Genomic DNA, 13,254 nt, shown 5'->3' with positions numbered 1-13,254 from the left:
CACAGGACATCAGACACTGTATTAATTGTATTATCTCTCTCCACATACTAATTCTCTCCAAGCACTAGTTCTCTCTATAAAGTTTCTTAATATACTAATAAATCATGATATTAGTGAGTATTTCTCAAGTGCTGAGCATAGTGCTGGGACTCTATGTGCATTATTTGATTTTAACATTCACAACTTTATTATTATTCGTATTTACAGATGAGGCTCAGAGAGACTAAACAGCTTGCTCATAGTCACTCAGCTAGCTCAGAATTGGTTTGAGTGCAGGTTTTCTGGCCTTAGAACCCACATTCTTCACCGTTTTCCCATACTAACTTCCATTAAACACAACTCTCAAGTAATGTTAGTAAATGCATTATACCAACTCAGACCAAATGGTATAAAGCAATTTAAGGGACATATTTCAGAAGAGTTATGATGTCAGAGATCTGTACGAGAATAATTTCAAACTTTAGTATGTTTATAGTCCCCATATACACTATACACAAAAATGGTCCCCATATACGCTATATACAGACTATATATCATTCCATAATGTTAATATCCCTTGCATCATTTAATTCTATAAATATATTTAAGCAAAATATTCAATATTCTTAGTTGTATTGTAAAAAATGTTTATACAGAGAAGATAATCCTTGCATGGTAACTGGATAACTCTTTAACTTTTATGACAAAGCTAAAGATTTTTTTTATTCCCACAGTTTTAATACAAATTAGTAGTTATTACAAAAAAATTCATTCACCTACTCATTCATTTACTTTATTAAAAATATTCGGAGTGCTTGGGTGGCTCAGTCAGTTAACCATCTGACTCTTGATTTTGGCTCAGGTCACGATCTCACAGTTTGTGGGATTTAGCTCTACACTGAGAGCAAAGAGCCTTCTTGGAATTCTGTCTCCCTCTCTCTCTGCCTCTCCTCACCTTGTGTGTGTTCTCTAAATAAATTCATAAATGCATAAATAAATACATAAATAAACTTAAAATATATATTTAATACCTACTGTGTGCAAACTTGTTCCTAGGAATACAATGCTGAACAAGGCAGACAGATTTCTGTGCATCATGGAGCTGACATTGTGAGTGAATGTGTGAAGATCTGAAAAACAGTTGCTTAAGGAAAATAAAAAATGAAAATATGTAATGAAAATCAGAGTTTAGTCTTACACTCAGAGCCAAGTACATAAATTTGGATACCAAAGTAACAAAGTAAAAATATAAATGACAATATTCTCTATGGGAGATCAAATTTAACTGCTGATAATGTCAACACAGGTGCATCATCACATATAATGTCTAACATACAATTTCATCCTTACGTACTGATCGTGCTTAATTGTCTATGAATTGGCTCCAGCATGAACATCTGATATATATCATTAGCATAGTATAGGCAGCCTCAATTTATGAACTGACTTAGCTAAGGTATTAAAAAATAACTTACTTCCGTGGAGGTAATAACACAAAGAAAAGTGTCACAAAACTATGCGGACCAAGAACGACTACCAAATCAAAATGTACTCCAGTAGAGTAGGCCATCATTTTTTCTCTCCCACTACCCTGCTGCTGGCCACCATCTCTATCCACTTACTTCAAGCTAGAAAAACGGTCACTTGAAAAGCTCAAAAGTTCTAAAGAGCCAGACTAAACCTGTTCTTTTATGTTCCCCATTTGTGTAAAATTTTCAGAGGCAAAGTTCTATGTATATAAGAGACTAGGACTGAAAAAGAAGAGTGGGGGAGGCAGCATGTGAGCGAACCTTTTTTCTTTCCTTGTCTTCTAAGCTTCATGAGAGAAACCTATCTAGCTACCCTAAACCTAAATTAAACAATCCCTACTACAGCTCATCCTAGGTGTGTCTGATCAACCCAGGAACTTCAGTGTCTTTTTTTGCTTTTCATAAGAAGAGTTTGTACTCTTCTTTCTATTTAAAGTCAAGATATTTTTGTCTTCTCCTTACCCAAATTAGGATTCTCTCTGCTTTAGTTCTCCTTCCCAGAAACATACCTTTTCCATGCAACAGGACTTTTTGTATAGGAAGTGACTCACTTTTGATGGCAGAGTCTAGAGGGATATTGTTTTCCATATGACTTTTATTTGTCAGCAAAATTATTGAGGGGCAAGCCTGATATTCTCATTTTATATCTTAAGGAAAACTAAATAAAGGACCCTGTGGGGATACAAGAAATTCCTTACTACAAAGAAAAGGGAAGGAGAGGAGAGGAGAGGAGAGGAGAGAGGACAAGGGGGCGAAGGGGAAGGGGAAGGGGAAGGGAAAGGGGACGGGAAAGGGAAAGGGGAAGGAAAAGAGGAGGGGAGGGAAGGGGAAAGGAAGGAATTGGAGGGGAAGGGAAGGGAAGGGAAGGGAAGGGAAGGGAAGGGAAAGGAAAACCTTATTTTATTAGGTTTGCAAAAATGAGAGAGATGGTAAGGACTTACAGTCTTTATAGGAAAAAAAAGCCCTATTTTGTCAATATTTTCTGGGTGCCAATGATATTAAAACAAAAGCTTAAGTAAAACTAAATTCATAATCAGTAAAAATTTTTAGAAGTAACCATTTTTTATAGCAAATTTCACTGAAAGTGGTTATGCACTGAACATATTCCCAGTTCAATATCAAGGTTTTGATGTCATTATAAATGTGTTCACAGTTAGCTGTTTTGTAATGATATATTGTGAACCCTTTAATGGATTGTAATACTGGTGATCTAGATTTACCTAATAATTATATTTGTATAATTATCACACATTGCATTATTTCAGTAGAAATGTATTAATTTTGAGATCTTATTTATAAAAATATCCCAATAGGAAATTTTAATAGGTGAGAAGAGATGGAATATTTATTTGTGGTTATTTATGTTTAAGATCAAAAGTAGAAATAATTATAATATATATTAGGAACATAGCACTATTTGGAAGAATGAATTTATATTCAGAGAAATAAATTGGCTTTCAATTTAAAATTCTTTCAAACAGGGAGGGAGGCAAACCCATAAGAGACTCTTGAATACAGAAAACCAACTGAGCATTGATGGGGGGGAAAATGGGTGATGAGCATTGAGAGGGCACTTTTTGGGATGAGTGACAAATCATGGGAATCTACCCCGAAACCAAGAGCACGCTGTATACAATGTATGTTAGCTAAATTGACAATAAATTAAATTAAAAATAAATAAATTAAATGAATAATAAATAAATAAATGCAATACTAACTGATGAAATAAAGTAATACGTATCTTTGTAAATTTATGACTGTTAAATACCAAATATAGCAAAGCTAAAGGGGGACTGTATGAAACAAATTGGCATAAGTAACTCTTTTTTTCCAATCATAAACTCCTAAAAAAGTTATAATCTCATTTTCTAGCTCAAAAAGAGGTACAAGTCGTATTTTTTCTTGTATAAACAGAGCAATAATAACTCCCTCCTACAGCTCTCTAAAATGTCAAAACACTGGACACGTGCTCCCCCTCCTGACTCCCTCTTGTGGGGAAAGTCACCACTTGAGTGCCTCCTCCCAGTCGTGCTGAACTGGGCTAACCTCTGGTTTGTGATACCACAGGCCCTCTACTGTCACAAGCTGCCCAAGCTCTCCTTTGCTTTCAGCAGCCCCCAGAAATCCAGACTGTGCATTAGCACTTCAAATCAGGGGATACATAAACCATTCCCTTGGGCAGCCTTCCCAAGAGCAAGAATGTTGGGCACACATTCCGCTTTTCTCTTTCCTCCCCAAGGGGGAAGCCACAAGCCACGCTGAAAAGTGTCGGGCTGGGGTTGGGGCAAACACAGGTAAAGAGAACAGGCCTTATTCATTTCAATGCAGCTATTCACAGTTTTGTATTTGCCAATGGCTCTGTAATTTCTGGTTTCTGGAGTTCCCGTAAGGGATTTGCTTAACCTCTTCACTCAAAACCTTCTCTTGATTTGACTCACACTTATACCAAACCAGTGTTCTGTAACTCCTACATGGTCCAGATCTTCTTCCTCCCGGAACTTCTTTCCTGTTACCCTCTGATCTTCTTCCTCTTCCTGTTCCTTGATCATGCCAGCACATATTTAACCTCAGATCTTTCACTGTAGATGTTCGGTCTGCTGAGATGTTCTTTCTCCATATAACCCCTTGGTTAACTCCCTCATCTCTTTCAAACCTTTGCACAGATGTTACCTTTTCAAGAAGGCTGACCCATAAATCCCTATGTATCACTGCACACTGTACGCGACTCCGGATTCCAATCTTGTTTTGCTAATTCTATATTTTCTTTATCTCACGGGCAAAAAATAACTTGTGTTATTAGCACTAATGAAAGTAGAAAGTGGCTCATTTTATATGTAATCCTACCCTGAAGTTTGCATTTAATTTTTTTAAAGAGATTTTAATTATTAATGGTGTTTTACTTTGATTAACAATAAATTGTTATCATTGTGTATATTATATCTGATAATGAGCAAACATGTATTCATGGCTGCTGCAGTAAAATGTACATGAATAAGTCAGAAAACGTAGTGTCTGGAAAAATCCTTAAAGATATACCAGTATCTACAGACAAAACATCCTCTTGTGGTAGAAAAATACCAGTAGATGTTTTAAAATATCTATCTGGAATGTATCATCTATACAGGAATATTTAAGTTTTTAAGTATCAGATACAATGTTTTAACCAATTCCCTATCTCCTGAATACCTATACCTTTCAGATACTCCTATTCTGAAAGTACATCAATGTGTCTCAATTGCTAAAGGAAAGAAAAGAGGTATGTATGAAACATCTACAGCATCTGTTATTTTACTAATTCATTAAACAAACCTGTTGAGCCCTTGTATGTGACAGCTTCTGGGATTAGAACTTGAACTTCTGAAATAAATAAGAATATTGGCTCAATTAGGGAGCTCACGATGTAGCAGGGAGACAGTCCAACACAAGACTGGTTTTAAAGTAACAAAGGTTTTATGAGGCGCCTGGGTGGCTCAGTCGGTTAAACGTCCAACTTCAGCTCAGGTCATGATCCCGCGGTCCGTGACTTCGAGACCCGCGTCGGGCTCTGTGCTGACAGCTCAGAGCCTGGAGCCTGTTTCAGATTCTGTGTCTCCCTCTCTCTGACCCTCCCCCGTTCATGCTCTGTCTCTCTCTGTCTCAAAAATAAATAAACGTTAAAAAAAAATTTTTTTAAATAAAAATAAAAATAAAGTAACAAAAGGTTTTATACTAACAATCTGAATAAAGTAGTAAGGAATCACAAAGTGGACAAATGCTAGAATACTATTATAGGCTTATAATAAACATTTTAAATTTCCCCACAAAATTACTGAAATAGTAATGATAATCAACATTGATGTGTGTCCTTTGTCATCATTACCTTTTCCCCCTCTTAGGTTAGTGTTTGCTTATACACTACTTTGTTTTCATGATCTCATAACTATTAAAGGAATGAAATCAAAGGGAGTATTGATCCCAGGGAAAGAAAAGTACTAAATCCTATCTAGGAAGAAAATTCAGGCATTTCGGCCATGTTATTATCTAAAAAATCAATAGATCTCTCATTTCCTGGAATTGTGGACCTTGGCTATGTATATAACTGCATGTGGTTTCCATAGCCTGAATACTTTGCTGAACTCTGAGTGCGACATATTCAAGGTGACAGCCCTGTATTTACTCTGTCAAAAGTTTCAGGTCCAATATTTGGTTCACTTAGTAACATCATATTATTGCTAGTGTGATATGATAGATAACTCAAAATGGCATATGGTAGAATAGTAATACTTTCTTGGGGCATCTGGAAAATAGAATTTATAAGGTATATTCTAGAAAGTATAGAAAGGAGATGTTTTACACATTATTTTAAATGAAATGAATTACTTCAATCAATTTTCTGAACACTATCTTTTGTTGATGTTTTCCTATAACTGAGTGTAATAATAAAAGCAAAATATACTATTAACTAGTAAGGAAAATAAAATGAAACAAATAATTAAAAGAAAACAGGTTTTCTGTAGCTTTAAAAATGTATTCCTATAAGGCAATAGAAACAATAAAACCCTCTCTGTCCTTCAACTTTCAGAGCTAAACCATGCAATATCTAATTTAAATTTTATTTCTAGTGTTTTCTGATTGCACATGAACTTTTCATAGACAGAAAAAAAAGCCATTTTTTTTTTCTTACATGACTCAGACTGAGAATAACAGTAAAATTTTGGAGACAACCCATTGCTTGAAATCAGGTTATAGATTCTAATTCCACTGAAAATTTACCCATAATATAAATCATTTTAGAAAGAATTATCGAAGTATTAATTATCAAAAATGGGCTACATAAATCATTTATAATAAAACAAATAGATCCTCCTATGTGTCATGATCCCCATGCCTTCTGATTATGGTAAAAACCAATATATTAAATTCTAAAAGATTTATATTTTCCAGGGAGATTTCTAAACTTTACAAGATCATTGGAGATTTGTATAAGATTTTATTTTAAGTTAGCAATTAAAACTCCCAAATTATATCATCAACATTCAGCACACCTGTACAGTCAGAACATTTTCCATCCTAGATATGACAAGGGGCAATAGGAGAAGAAATTTCAAATTAAAAGGGCCAGAAGAGCTTAAATGGAGGATACTTATAGCATATTAAATCTTTCCTTACAAAACTTGCTCTACATTCAAATGTGATTTCCTTTAGCTTGAGATAGATTTTAAAATAACATCTATACAGTTCTCCACACACACACACACACACAAAAGGTTAGTGCTTTTTAACTGCTGAAAACATTGTTTAGCCAAAGAATCTATAGGATTTTAGATCTTTTTTTTTTTTTTTTTTTTTTTTTTTTTTTTCCTTGGGGCACTTGGGTGGCTCAGTTGGTTAAGCATTCAACTTCAGCTCAGGTCATGATCTCACAGTCCATGGGTTCAAGCCCCACCTTGGGCTCTGTGCTGACAGCTCAGAGCCTGGAGCCTGCTTCAGATTCTGTGTCTCCCTCTCTCTCTGACCCTCCCCCGCTCACACTCTGTCTCTCAGAACTAAATAAACATTAAAAATAAATAAATAAATATTTTTTCTGAGTTTATTTTCTTGTTTTTCCCTCCTCTCTGTGAATGGTGTATCAATTTTAATTAGATTCTAACACTGTATTACCCTATGTATCTTAAGGCAAATAATTTAAGTTTCTATCGATAATACGTCCTAGCAAAATTTCTTACTAATATATATATTATATATATATTATATATATATATATACATATAATTAAAATAAATATTTTACTTTATACTAACATTTATATATAAATAATTAAAAGTAATTATTTTACTTCTTAAAATTTTATATTTGCTACTTACTCATGAAGACTTAGAAAATATAAGAGATTCCCTTCTTTTTTGATGATTTCATCTACAGATGTAGCATATGTATTCATCCATTTTATATTAAATCTATCATCTTATTTATTTAATTTTATCTGAAAGTATATTTCAACTTGGTTGTGTAATACAAGTAACATTATCATCAGTTACAAGTAAAAGAATATCATGCTGTCTGTTCCAGACAAAATTTCTTGGTAGAGCCATTCAGCATAAGTTCACTTACAAACATCCAACAAAAAATGGGTATAGTAGAAAGCTTGCTAGTATAATTTAGCAAAATCAATAAAGTAAAAAGAATTTCTGGGGCATCTGGGTGGCTCAGTCGCATAAGCATCTGATTCTTGAGTTTGGCTCAGGTCATGATCTCACCGTTTGTGGTTCCAGCCGCGCTATAGGCTCGGCGCTGACAGTGTGGAGCCTGCTTGGGATTCTCTCTCTCTACCCCTCCCTCTCTGTCTCTCTTTTTCTCTCTCTCCTAAAATAAATTAAATTAAATTAAATTAAATTAAATTAAATTAAAATAAAGTAAAGTAAAATAAAGTAAAATAAAATAAAATAAAATAAAATAAAATAAAATAAATAAAATAAACAAATAAATAAAATAAAATAAAATATTTTCTTAGGCTAATCTAGAGGGTATTTTGTTCAAATTTCTGAGATAATTCTTATTCTTACTTTTTGCCTACTTATAAATTTTACTGTTTTTTAGATTATTTTTTTCTTACTGAAGACATTCTAGCTAGTTATGATGTTTTTACCTGAACAACAGATATAAGAGGGTCATAAATACAATAATCTAACGGAAAGCAGTGATAGCAAGGCCTTTATTTATTTTTTAATGAAGCCTTTTATAATAATTGAGATTGTCCATCCTCATTAAATTAGTAAATAGTAACACGTTAGAAAGCTTAATACATGAAGATTTCTTCAGTAGTTAATTAATATAAAAGCTTTTTTTTTTTAATCCATGGAATTCAAATATACAAGTGAGTATTCTGTAGAGTAGTACTCCAAGTCAGCAACTAATGTGGGAAGGGGAAGCCATGCCAGTTCCTATCAAATATCTAAATAATTCCATTTCAATTTTAGACTTTGGTAGTATAGCTTTACCTCCTTTAGCTTTGAAATAGCTTCCTTGTAAATTTATTAATTTATTTTCCATGTATATTTTGAACATGAAAACTATGAATCAAACACTAAGAATTCCCAACCTGCTATTTTAGTCATATATTCCACCGTTATATGATATATGCCTAATGAATGAGCTAAACACATTCTAAACATTGAAGATAGGCTTCTACTTTCCAAGAGTTTAAATTTGAGTGAGAAACAGACAACAGACAAGTGAATATACAAAGGACATAATGACAAGAAAGGTAACAAATTGGGAAAAGTGGAGAGAGTGATGGGAGTGGGAAGATTTTGAATTTTTATTTACTAATATTTTTTTACAGAGAAACAGAGAGAGAGAGAGAGAGAGAGAGAGAGTGTGTATCTGCTTGAACAGGGGAGGAGCAGAGGGAGAGAATCTTAAGCAGACTCCGTGCTCATATGGGGCTGAATCCCATGACCCTGGGATCAAGACCTGAGCCAAAATCAAGAGTCAAATCCTCAACTGGCTGAGCTACTCAAAAGCCCTTGAACTATTTAAAAAATCAGGGAAGACTAATTTTAGGAAGAGGATTTGGACCACCGAATGAAATGAGGAACAGAGCACTGAACAAACGGAACTGGAAAGAAAAAGAATTCAGAACAAAAGTTAAGGGAAGGAAAGAGGTCTTGAACTTAGTGTGTTTGAGAAGCAGAAAGGAGAATAGGCACCTGGTGAGAGAAGACTGAGCAAGGGGATGAGCAAAAATGATGACTGAGAGGTGCACAAGGTTGGAATCAAGCATGGAAGCAAGAGCAAATATATTCAGGAGATAGGCTTTTATGTATTTGTGGTGACCGTAGAATTCGAACAGGGGAGTGACTTGATTTTTTTAAAGTTCTGATCATGTTAAAGCTTAGTTACCTATTAGTTATCCAAATGAAACACCGGGTAGTAAATCCAAAAACTCAATCTTGGAGTAGTTTCACAAAACCCCATCTAAGTAGTTTAAATAAAGTTAAATTTGAGTTTAAAAAAAAAAAAAGAAGAAGAAGAAGGTAAGGAAAGGAAAGAAAAGAAAAGAAAAGAGAAAAAAAGAAAAGAACACCATATTGGATTAGAGCTGCGTGTTTTACAAATTTTAAATAAACTCATTTTACTCTACTCCCGAGTGGTCTTAGATGTCCTGGGAATTCTGACTCTTTGTCATTGATATTACAGTCATGTATGGGTTTTCAACACTGTGATTTCATTATTGAGTTTTGCAGCCTTTTAAAGTAATTAATTGTATGTCATTTTCTGAAATAACTATCCTCTTTCTGTACAACCAGGTAGAATTAATTCTATTTATCTGAGAGTGATCTACTTAGAATATTTTATTTCTCTCCTAAGTGAATGTGAAGGACATCTGCTTTCATAGTCCACATTTTTCATTTAGGAATATGATGACATCTGATTCTCCACAAAAAGAGAAAAACAAAGAAACTATGTTTCTTAATTATAACGAAGAAAAATCTGTGATGTGTAGTACACCCTTATTGGGTATTTCCATCCTTTTTCTTTTCAAAATTAATGGCAAGTAAAATTTTGTTAAATTTAAATAAGTACATGATGAAATTCCTTATTATAGTTTATATCTTATACATGATAAATTAGCATGTGAGCATTGTGTTGAAAAGAAAATCTTATGACCCATAAATAAGAGTGTGTTCTTTTTGTAGCAAATCTCTATTTATATTGTCAACTCATACACACACACACACACACACACACACACACACACACACACAGACAGACACTTTTCCTAAAGAAGAACATTTAGTGTGGAAAACACTGAAAATCAAGTCCAGAGTGATTCTTTGGGATCTTACAAGATAAATGACCTTAGGCATGTCATGTAACCTCTGTGAGGTTTATTTCCACAGTGAAGTGATGTGATACAATGAATGCCTGTCCTATTGCAACACACTTAAGAATAAAAAGACTAAAATATTTCTGAGAATAGATGCAGATAATGTGAGAGATAATTTGTTAAATTATTCAATGTATGTTATTGATTATCTACAATATTCTAGTATGTATTTTAGGCATATAATTCTAGAAATGAACAAATGAGACAAAATTTCTGCCCTCACGGTCTTTGTGTTTTAGTGGGAGGAAACAGAAGAAGAAATAAAGAAATATACCAGATAGTAATTATGTATGAGAAGAGGGAGAGGCAATATAGGACAGTTGGGTGATTCTTCAAATTTAATAGAGTAGTCTGGAAAGCCCTCACAGATAAGACAACATGTGAGCAGAGAACTATTGGAAGCTAAGAGGTAAACCATGGAGAGAGCCCTGAGGCAGGAACCTGCTTCTAATTCAAAGGAACACAGCAGAAACCAGAATTGCTACAGTAAAATGAGTGGGGATATAGGGACAGAAGATGAATCCAGAGTAAAAGCAAGGGTCCAGAAAACATAAGGCTGTTAGACCATTGTGAAGACTTGTAATAGCTCTGAATTAATCAATGATCAGTAGGAATGATCTGGTTTCACTTTCATTTTAAAAGGATCATTCTGGCATTTATACGGAAAATAAAATCCAGGGAGATAAAATGTAAAGGTAGAGAGAACAGATTATTCAAGCCATTATTTCAAGCAGAATCATCATTTTGACTTAGAAAATGATCCTGACAATGAAAGTCAATTCTATTATGTAACAACTACTGTATTAAAACCATATCTTTTTCTACAATTAGCTAAAGCAATGAAAAGGATAGATAAATCCAGTATAGGGAGGATAGAAATAGGTCCAAATATGTGTATACAGTTGAAGTTATAAAAAGACACCAAATCAATTCAATAGGGAAAGTTTTGTTTTAACACATTTCTCTGAAACAACTAAATACCTATGTTAAAAAACAAAAACATGATGTTTTTCTCACTCCATATACGACATTTAATTTGAGATGGGTCATAAACCTAAACACAGAACCCAAAATCTTAAAACTTCTGGGAAGAAACCTAGCAGAACTGTAACACAATTCCCTACCTGGACTACACTTTGTTTTGGACTTCCCTTGTGTGTGTGTGTGTGTGTGTGTGTGTGTGTGTGTGTGTATGTTTGCGCGCGTATGTGTGTGTTTATTTACTTTTGAGAGAGAGAGTGAGTGGAGGAGGGGCAGAGAGAGAAGGGGACAGAGTATCTGAAGCTGGCTTTGGACTGATAGCACAGAGAACCTGATGTCGGGCTTGAACTTGCGAACCATGATATCATGACCTGAGCCACCCAGGTGCCCCAGGACTGCCTTTTAAATATTTTATAATAATCAGTCTTAGAAGATTAAGGTAGTATCTCCCTCCAGAACAAAAGGCAAGCTTGGGTACAGTCTTGGAAGATAAAGATAATATCTCCTCTGGAACAAAGATATTCTTATGGATGACTATAATTAAGATAAGGTCTCCCTCCAGAGCACAGAGCTCAGAGCTTACTGCATATTATTAAAGATTTAGGTTGCCTAATCTCAGGGTTTCTCTTTGGCAACTCCACCCTCTGAACATACAGACACCAATTTTGGTCCATCCATATCACTTCATGGAATTTGGGGTCAAAGGTGTTTAACAAAAATATGTGAATGTTCATGCTGTTTATTGTTTCTTGACTAATAAAATCTTTTGTGTCAGACACCTGAGTATTAGATATTCTAATAGCATCCTTGAAACTGTAATGACTTAATTTATTAGCTTGCCAATAGGATAAAACCTCAGATCCTACACAGTTCTTGAAAAGAATATCTTTGTAGCTTCAGAGTAGGGAAAAAATTATTGTTTCTCTGTCAAACAAACAAACAAAACCCTCCACACAAACCATAAAAGACAAAAAGAATTGATAAATTGGACATGTTCCAAATGAAGTATTTCTCCTCATCAAAAAATATGTTTAAGAAAATTATTAGACAAGGCACAGGCTGGGAAAAAATTTCGCAGAACATAGGGACTAGTATTCAGAGTGATTAAGGAAATCCTAAAAATCATCAAAATATATATATAAACAACATACTTTTTAAAATTTAAATTCAAGTTAGTTAACATATACTACAGTATTGGTTTCAGGAGTAGAATTTAGGGATTCATCACTTACATATAACATCCAGTTCTCATCACAACAAATGCCCTCCTTAATGCCCATCACCCATTTAGCCCATCCCCCCATCAACCCCTCCTCCAGCAACCCTCAGTTTGTTATCTGTACTTAAGAGTCTCTATGGTTTGCCTCCCTCTTTGTTTTTATCTCACTTTATTATTTCTTCCCTCCCCTTATGTTCATCTGCTTCGCTTCTTAATTTCCACATATGACTAAAATCATGATATTTATCTTTCTCTGACTGACTTATTTTGTTTAGTATAATACACTCTAACTCCTTCCATGTTGTTGCAAGTGGCAAGATTTCAATCTTTCTGATCACAGAATAGTATTTCATTGTGTGTGTGTGTGTGTGTATACATATATATATATATATATATATATACATACCACATCTTCTTTATCTATTCATCATTGGAAATTTGGAAATTTGGACTCTTTCCATGTTTTGGCTATTGTTGATAGCACTGCTATAAACACTGGGGTGCCTGTGCTCCTTTGAATCAGCATTTTTGTATCCTTTGTATAAATTCCTAGAGTAGTACAATTGCTGGGTCATAGGGTAGTTTTATTTTTAATTTTTTGAGGAACATCCATACTGTTTTCCAGAGTGGCTGCACCAGTTTGCATTCCCACCAAGAGGGCAAGAGAGGTCCCCTTT

The 13,254-nt window shown here is 34.3% G+C and overlaps 1 long non-coding RNA gene across 1 annotated transcript in view; it reads right to left on the bottom strand.

Moving 5' to 3' along the window:
• Nucleotides 1-1,020: 1,020 nt before the first annotated feature.
• The window catches only part of LOC122198467, an 85,557-nt gene continuing 73,323 nt past the window's right edge, over nucleotides 1,021-13,254 (bottom strand). The window contains exons 2-3 of the long non-coding RNA XR_006192995.1: nucleotides 4,818-4,865; nucleotides 1,021-1,123 (exon numbers count right to left, since the gene is read on the bottom strand). This is a non-coding gene — a long non-coding RNA (uncharacterized LOC122198467). The remainder of the gene's footprint in view (nucleotides 1,124-4,817; nucleotides 4,866-13,254) is intronic.

This window comes from Panthera leo, chromosome C2 (genome assembly GCF_018350215.1).
Source record: "Panthera leo isolate Ple1 chromosome C2, P.leo_Ple1_pat1.1, whole genome shotgun sequence".
NCBI classification, from domain to species: Eukaryota; Metazoa; Chordata; class Mammalia; order Carnivora; family Felidae; genus Panthera; species Panthera leo.
The sequence above is the reverse complement of the archived record's forward strand: the minus strand, read 5'-3'. Positions and strand labels throughout refer to the sequence as shown.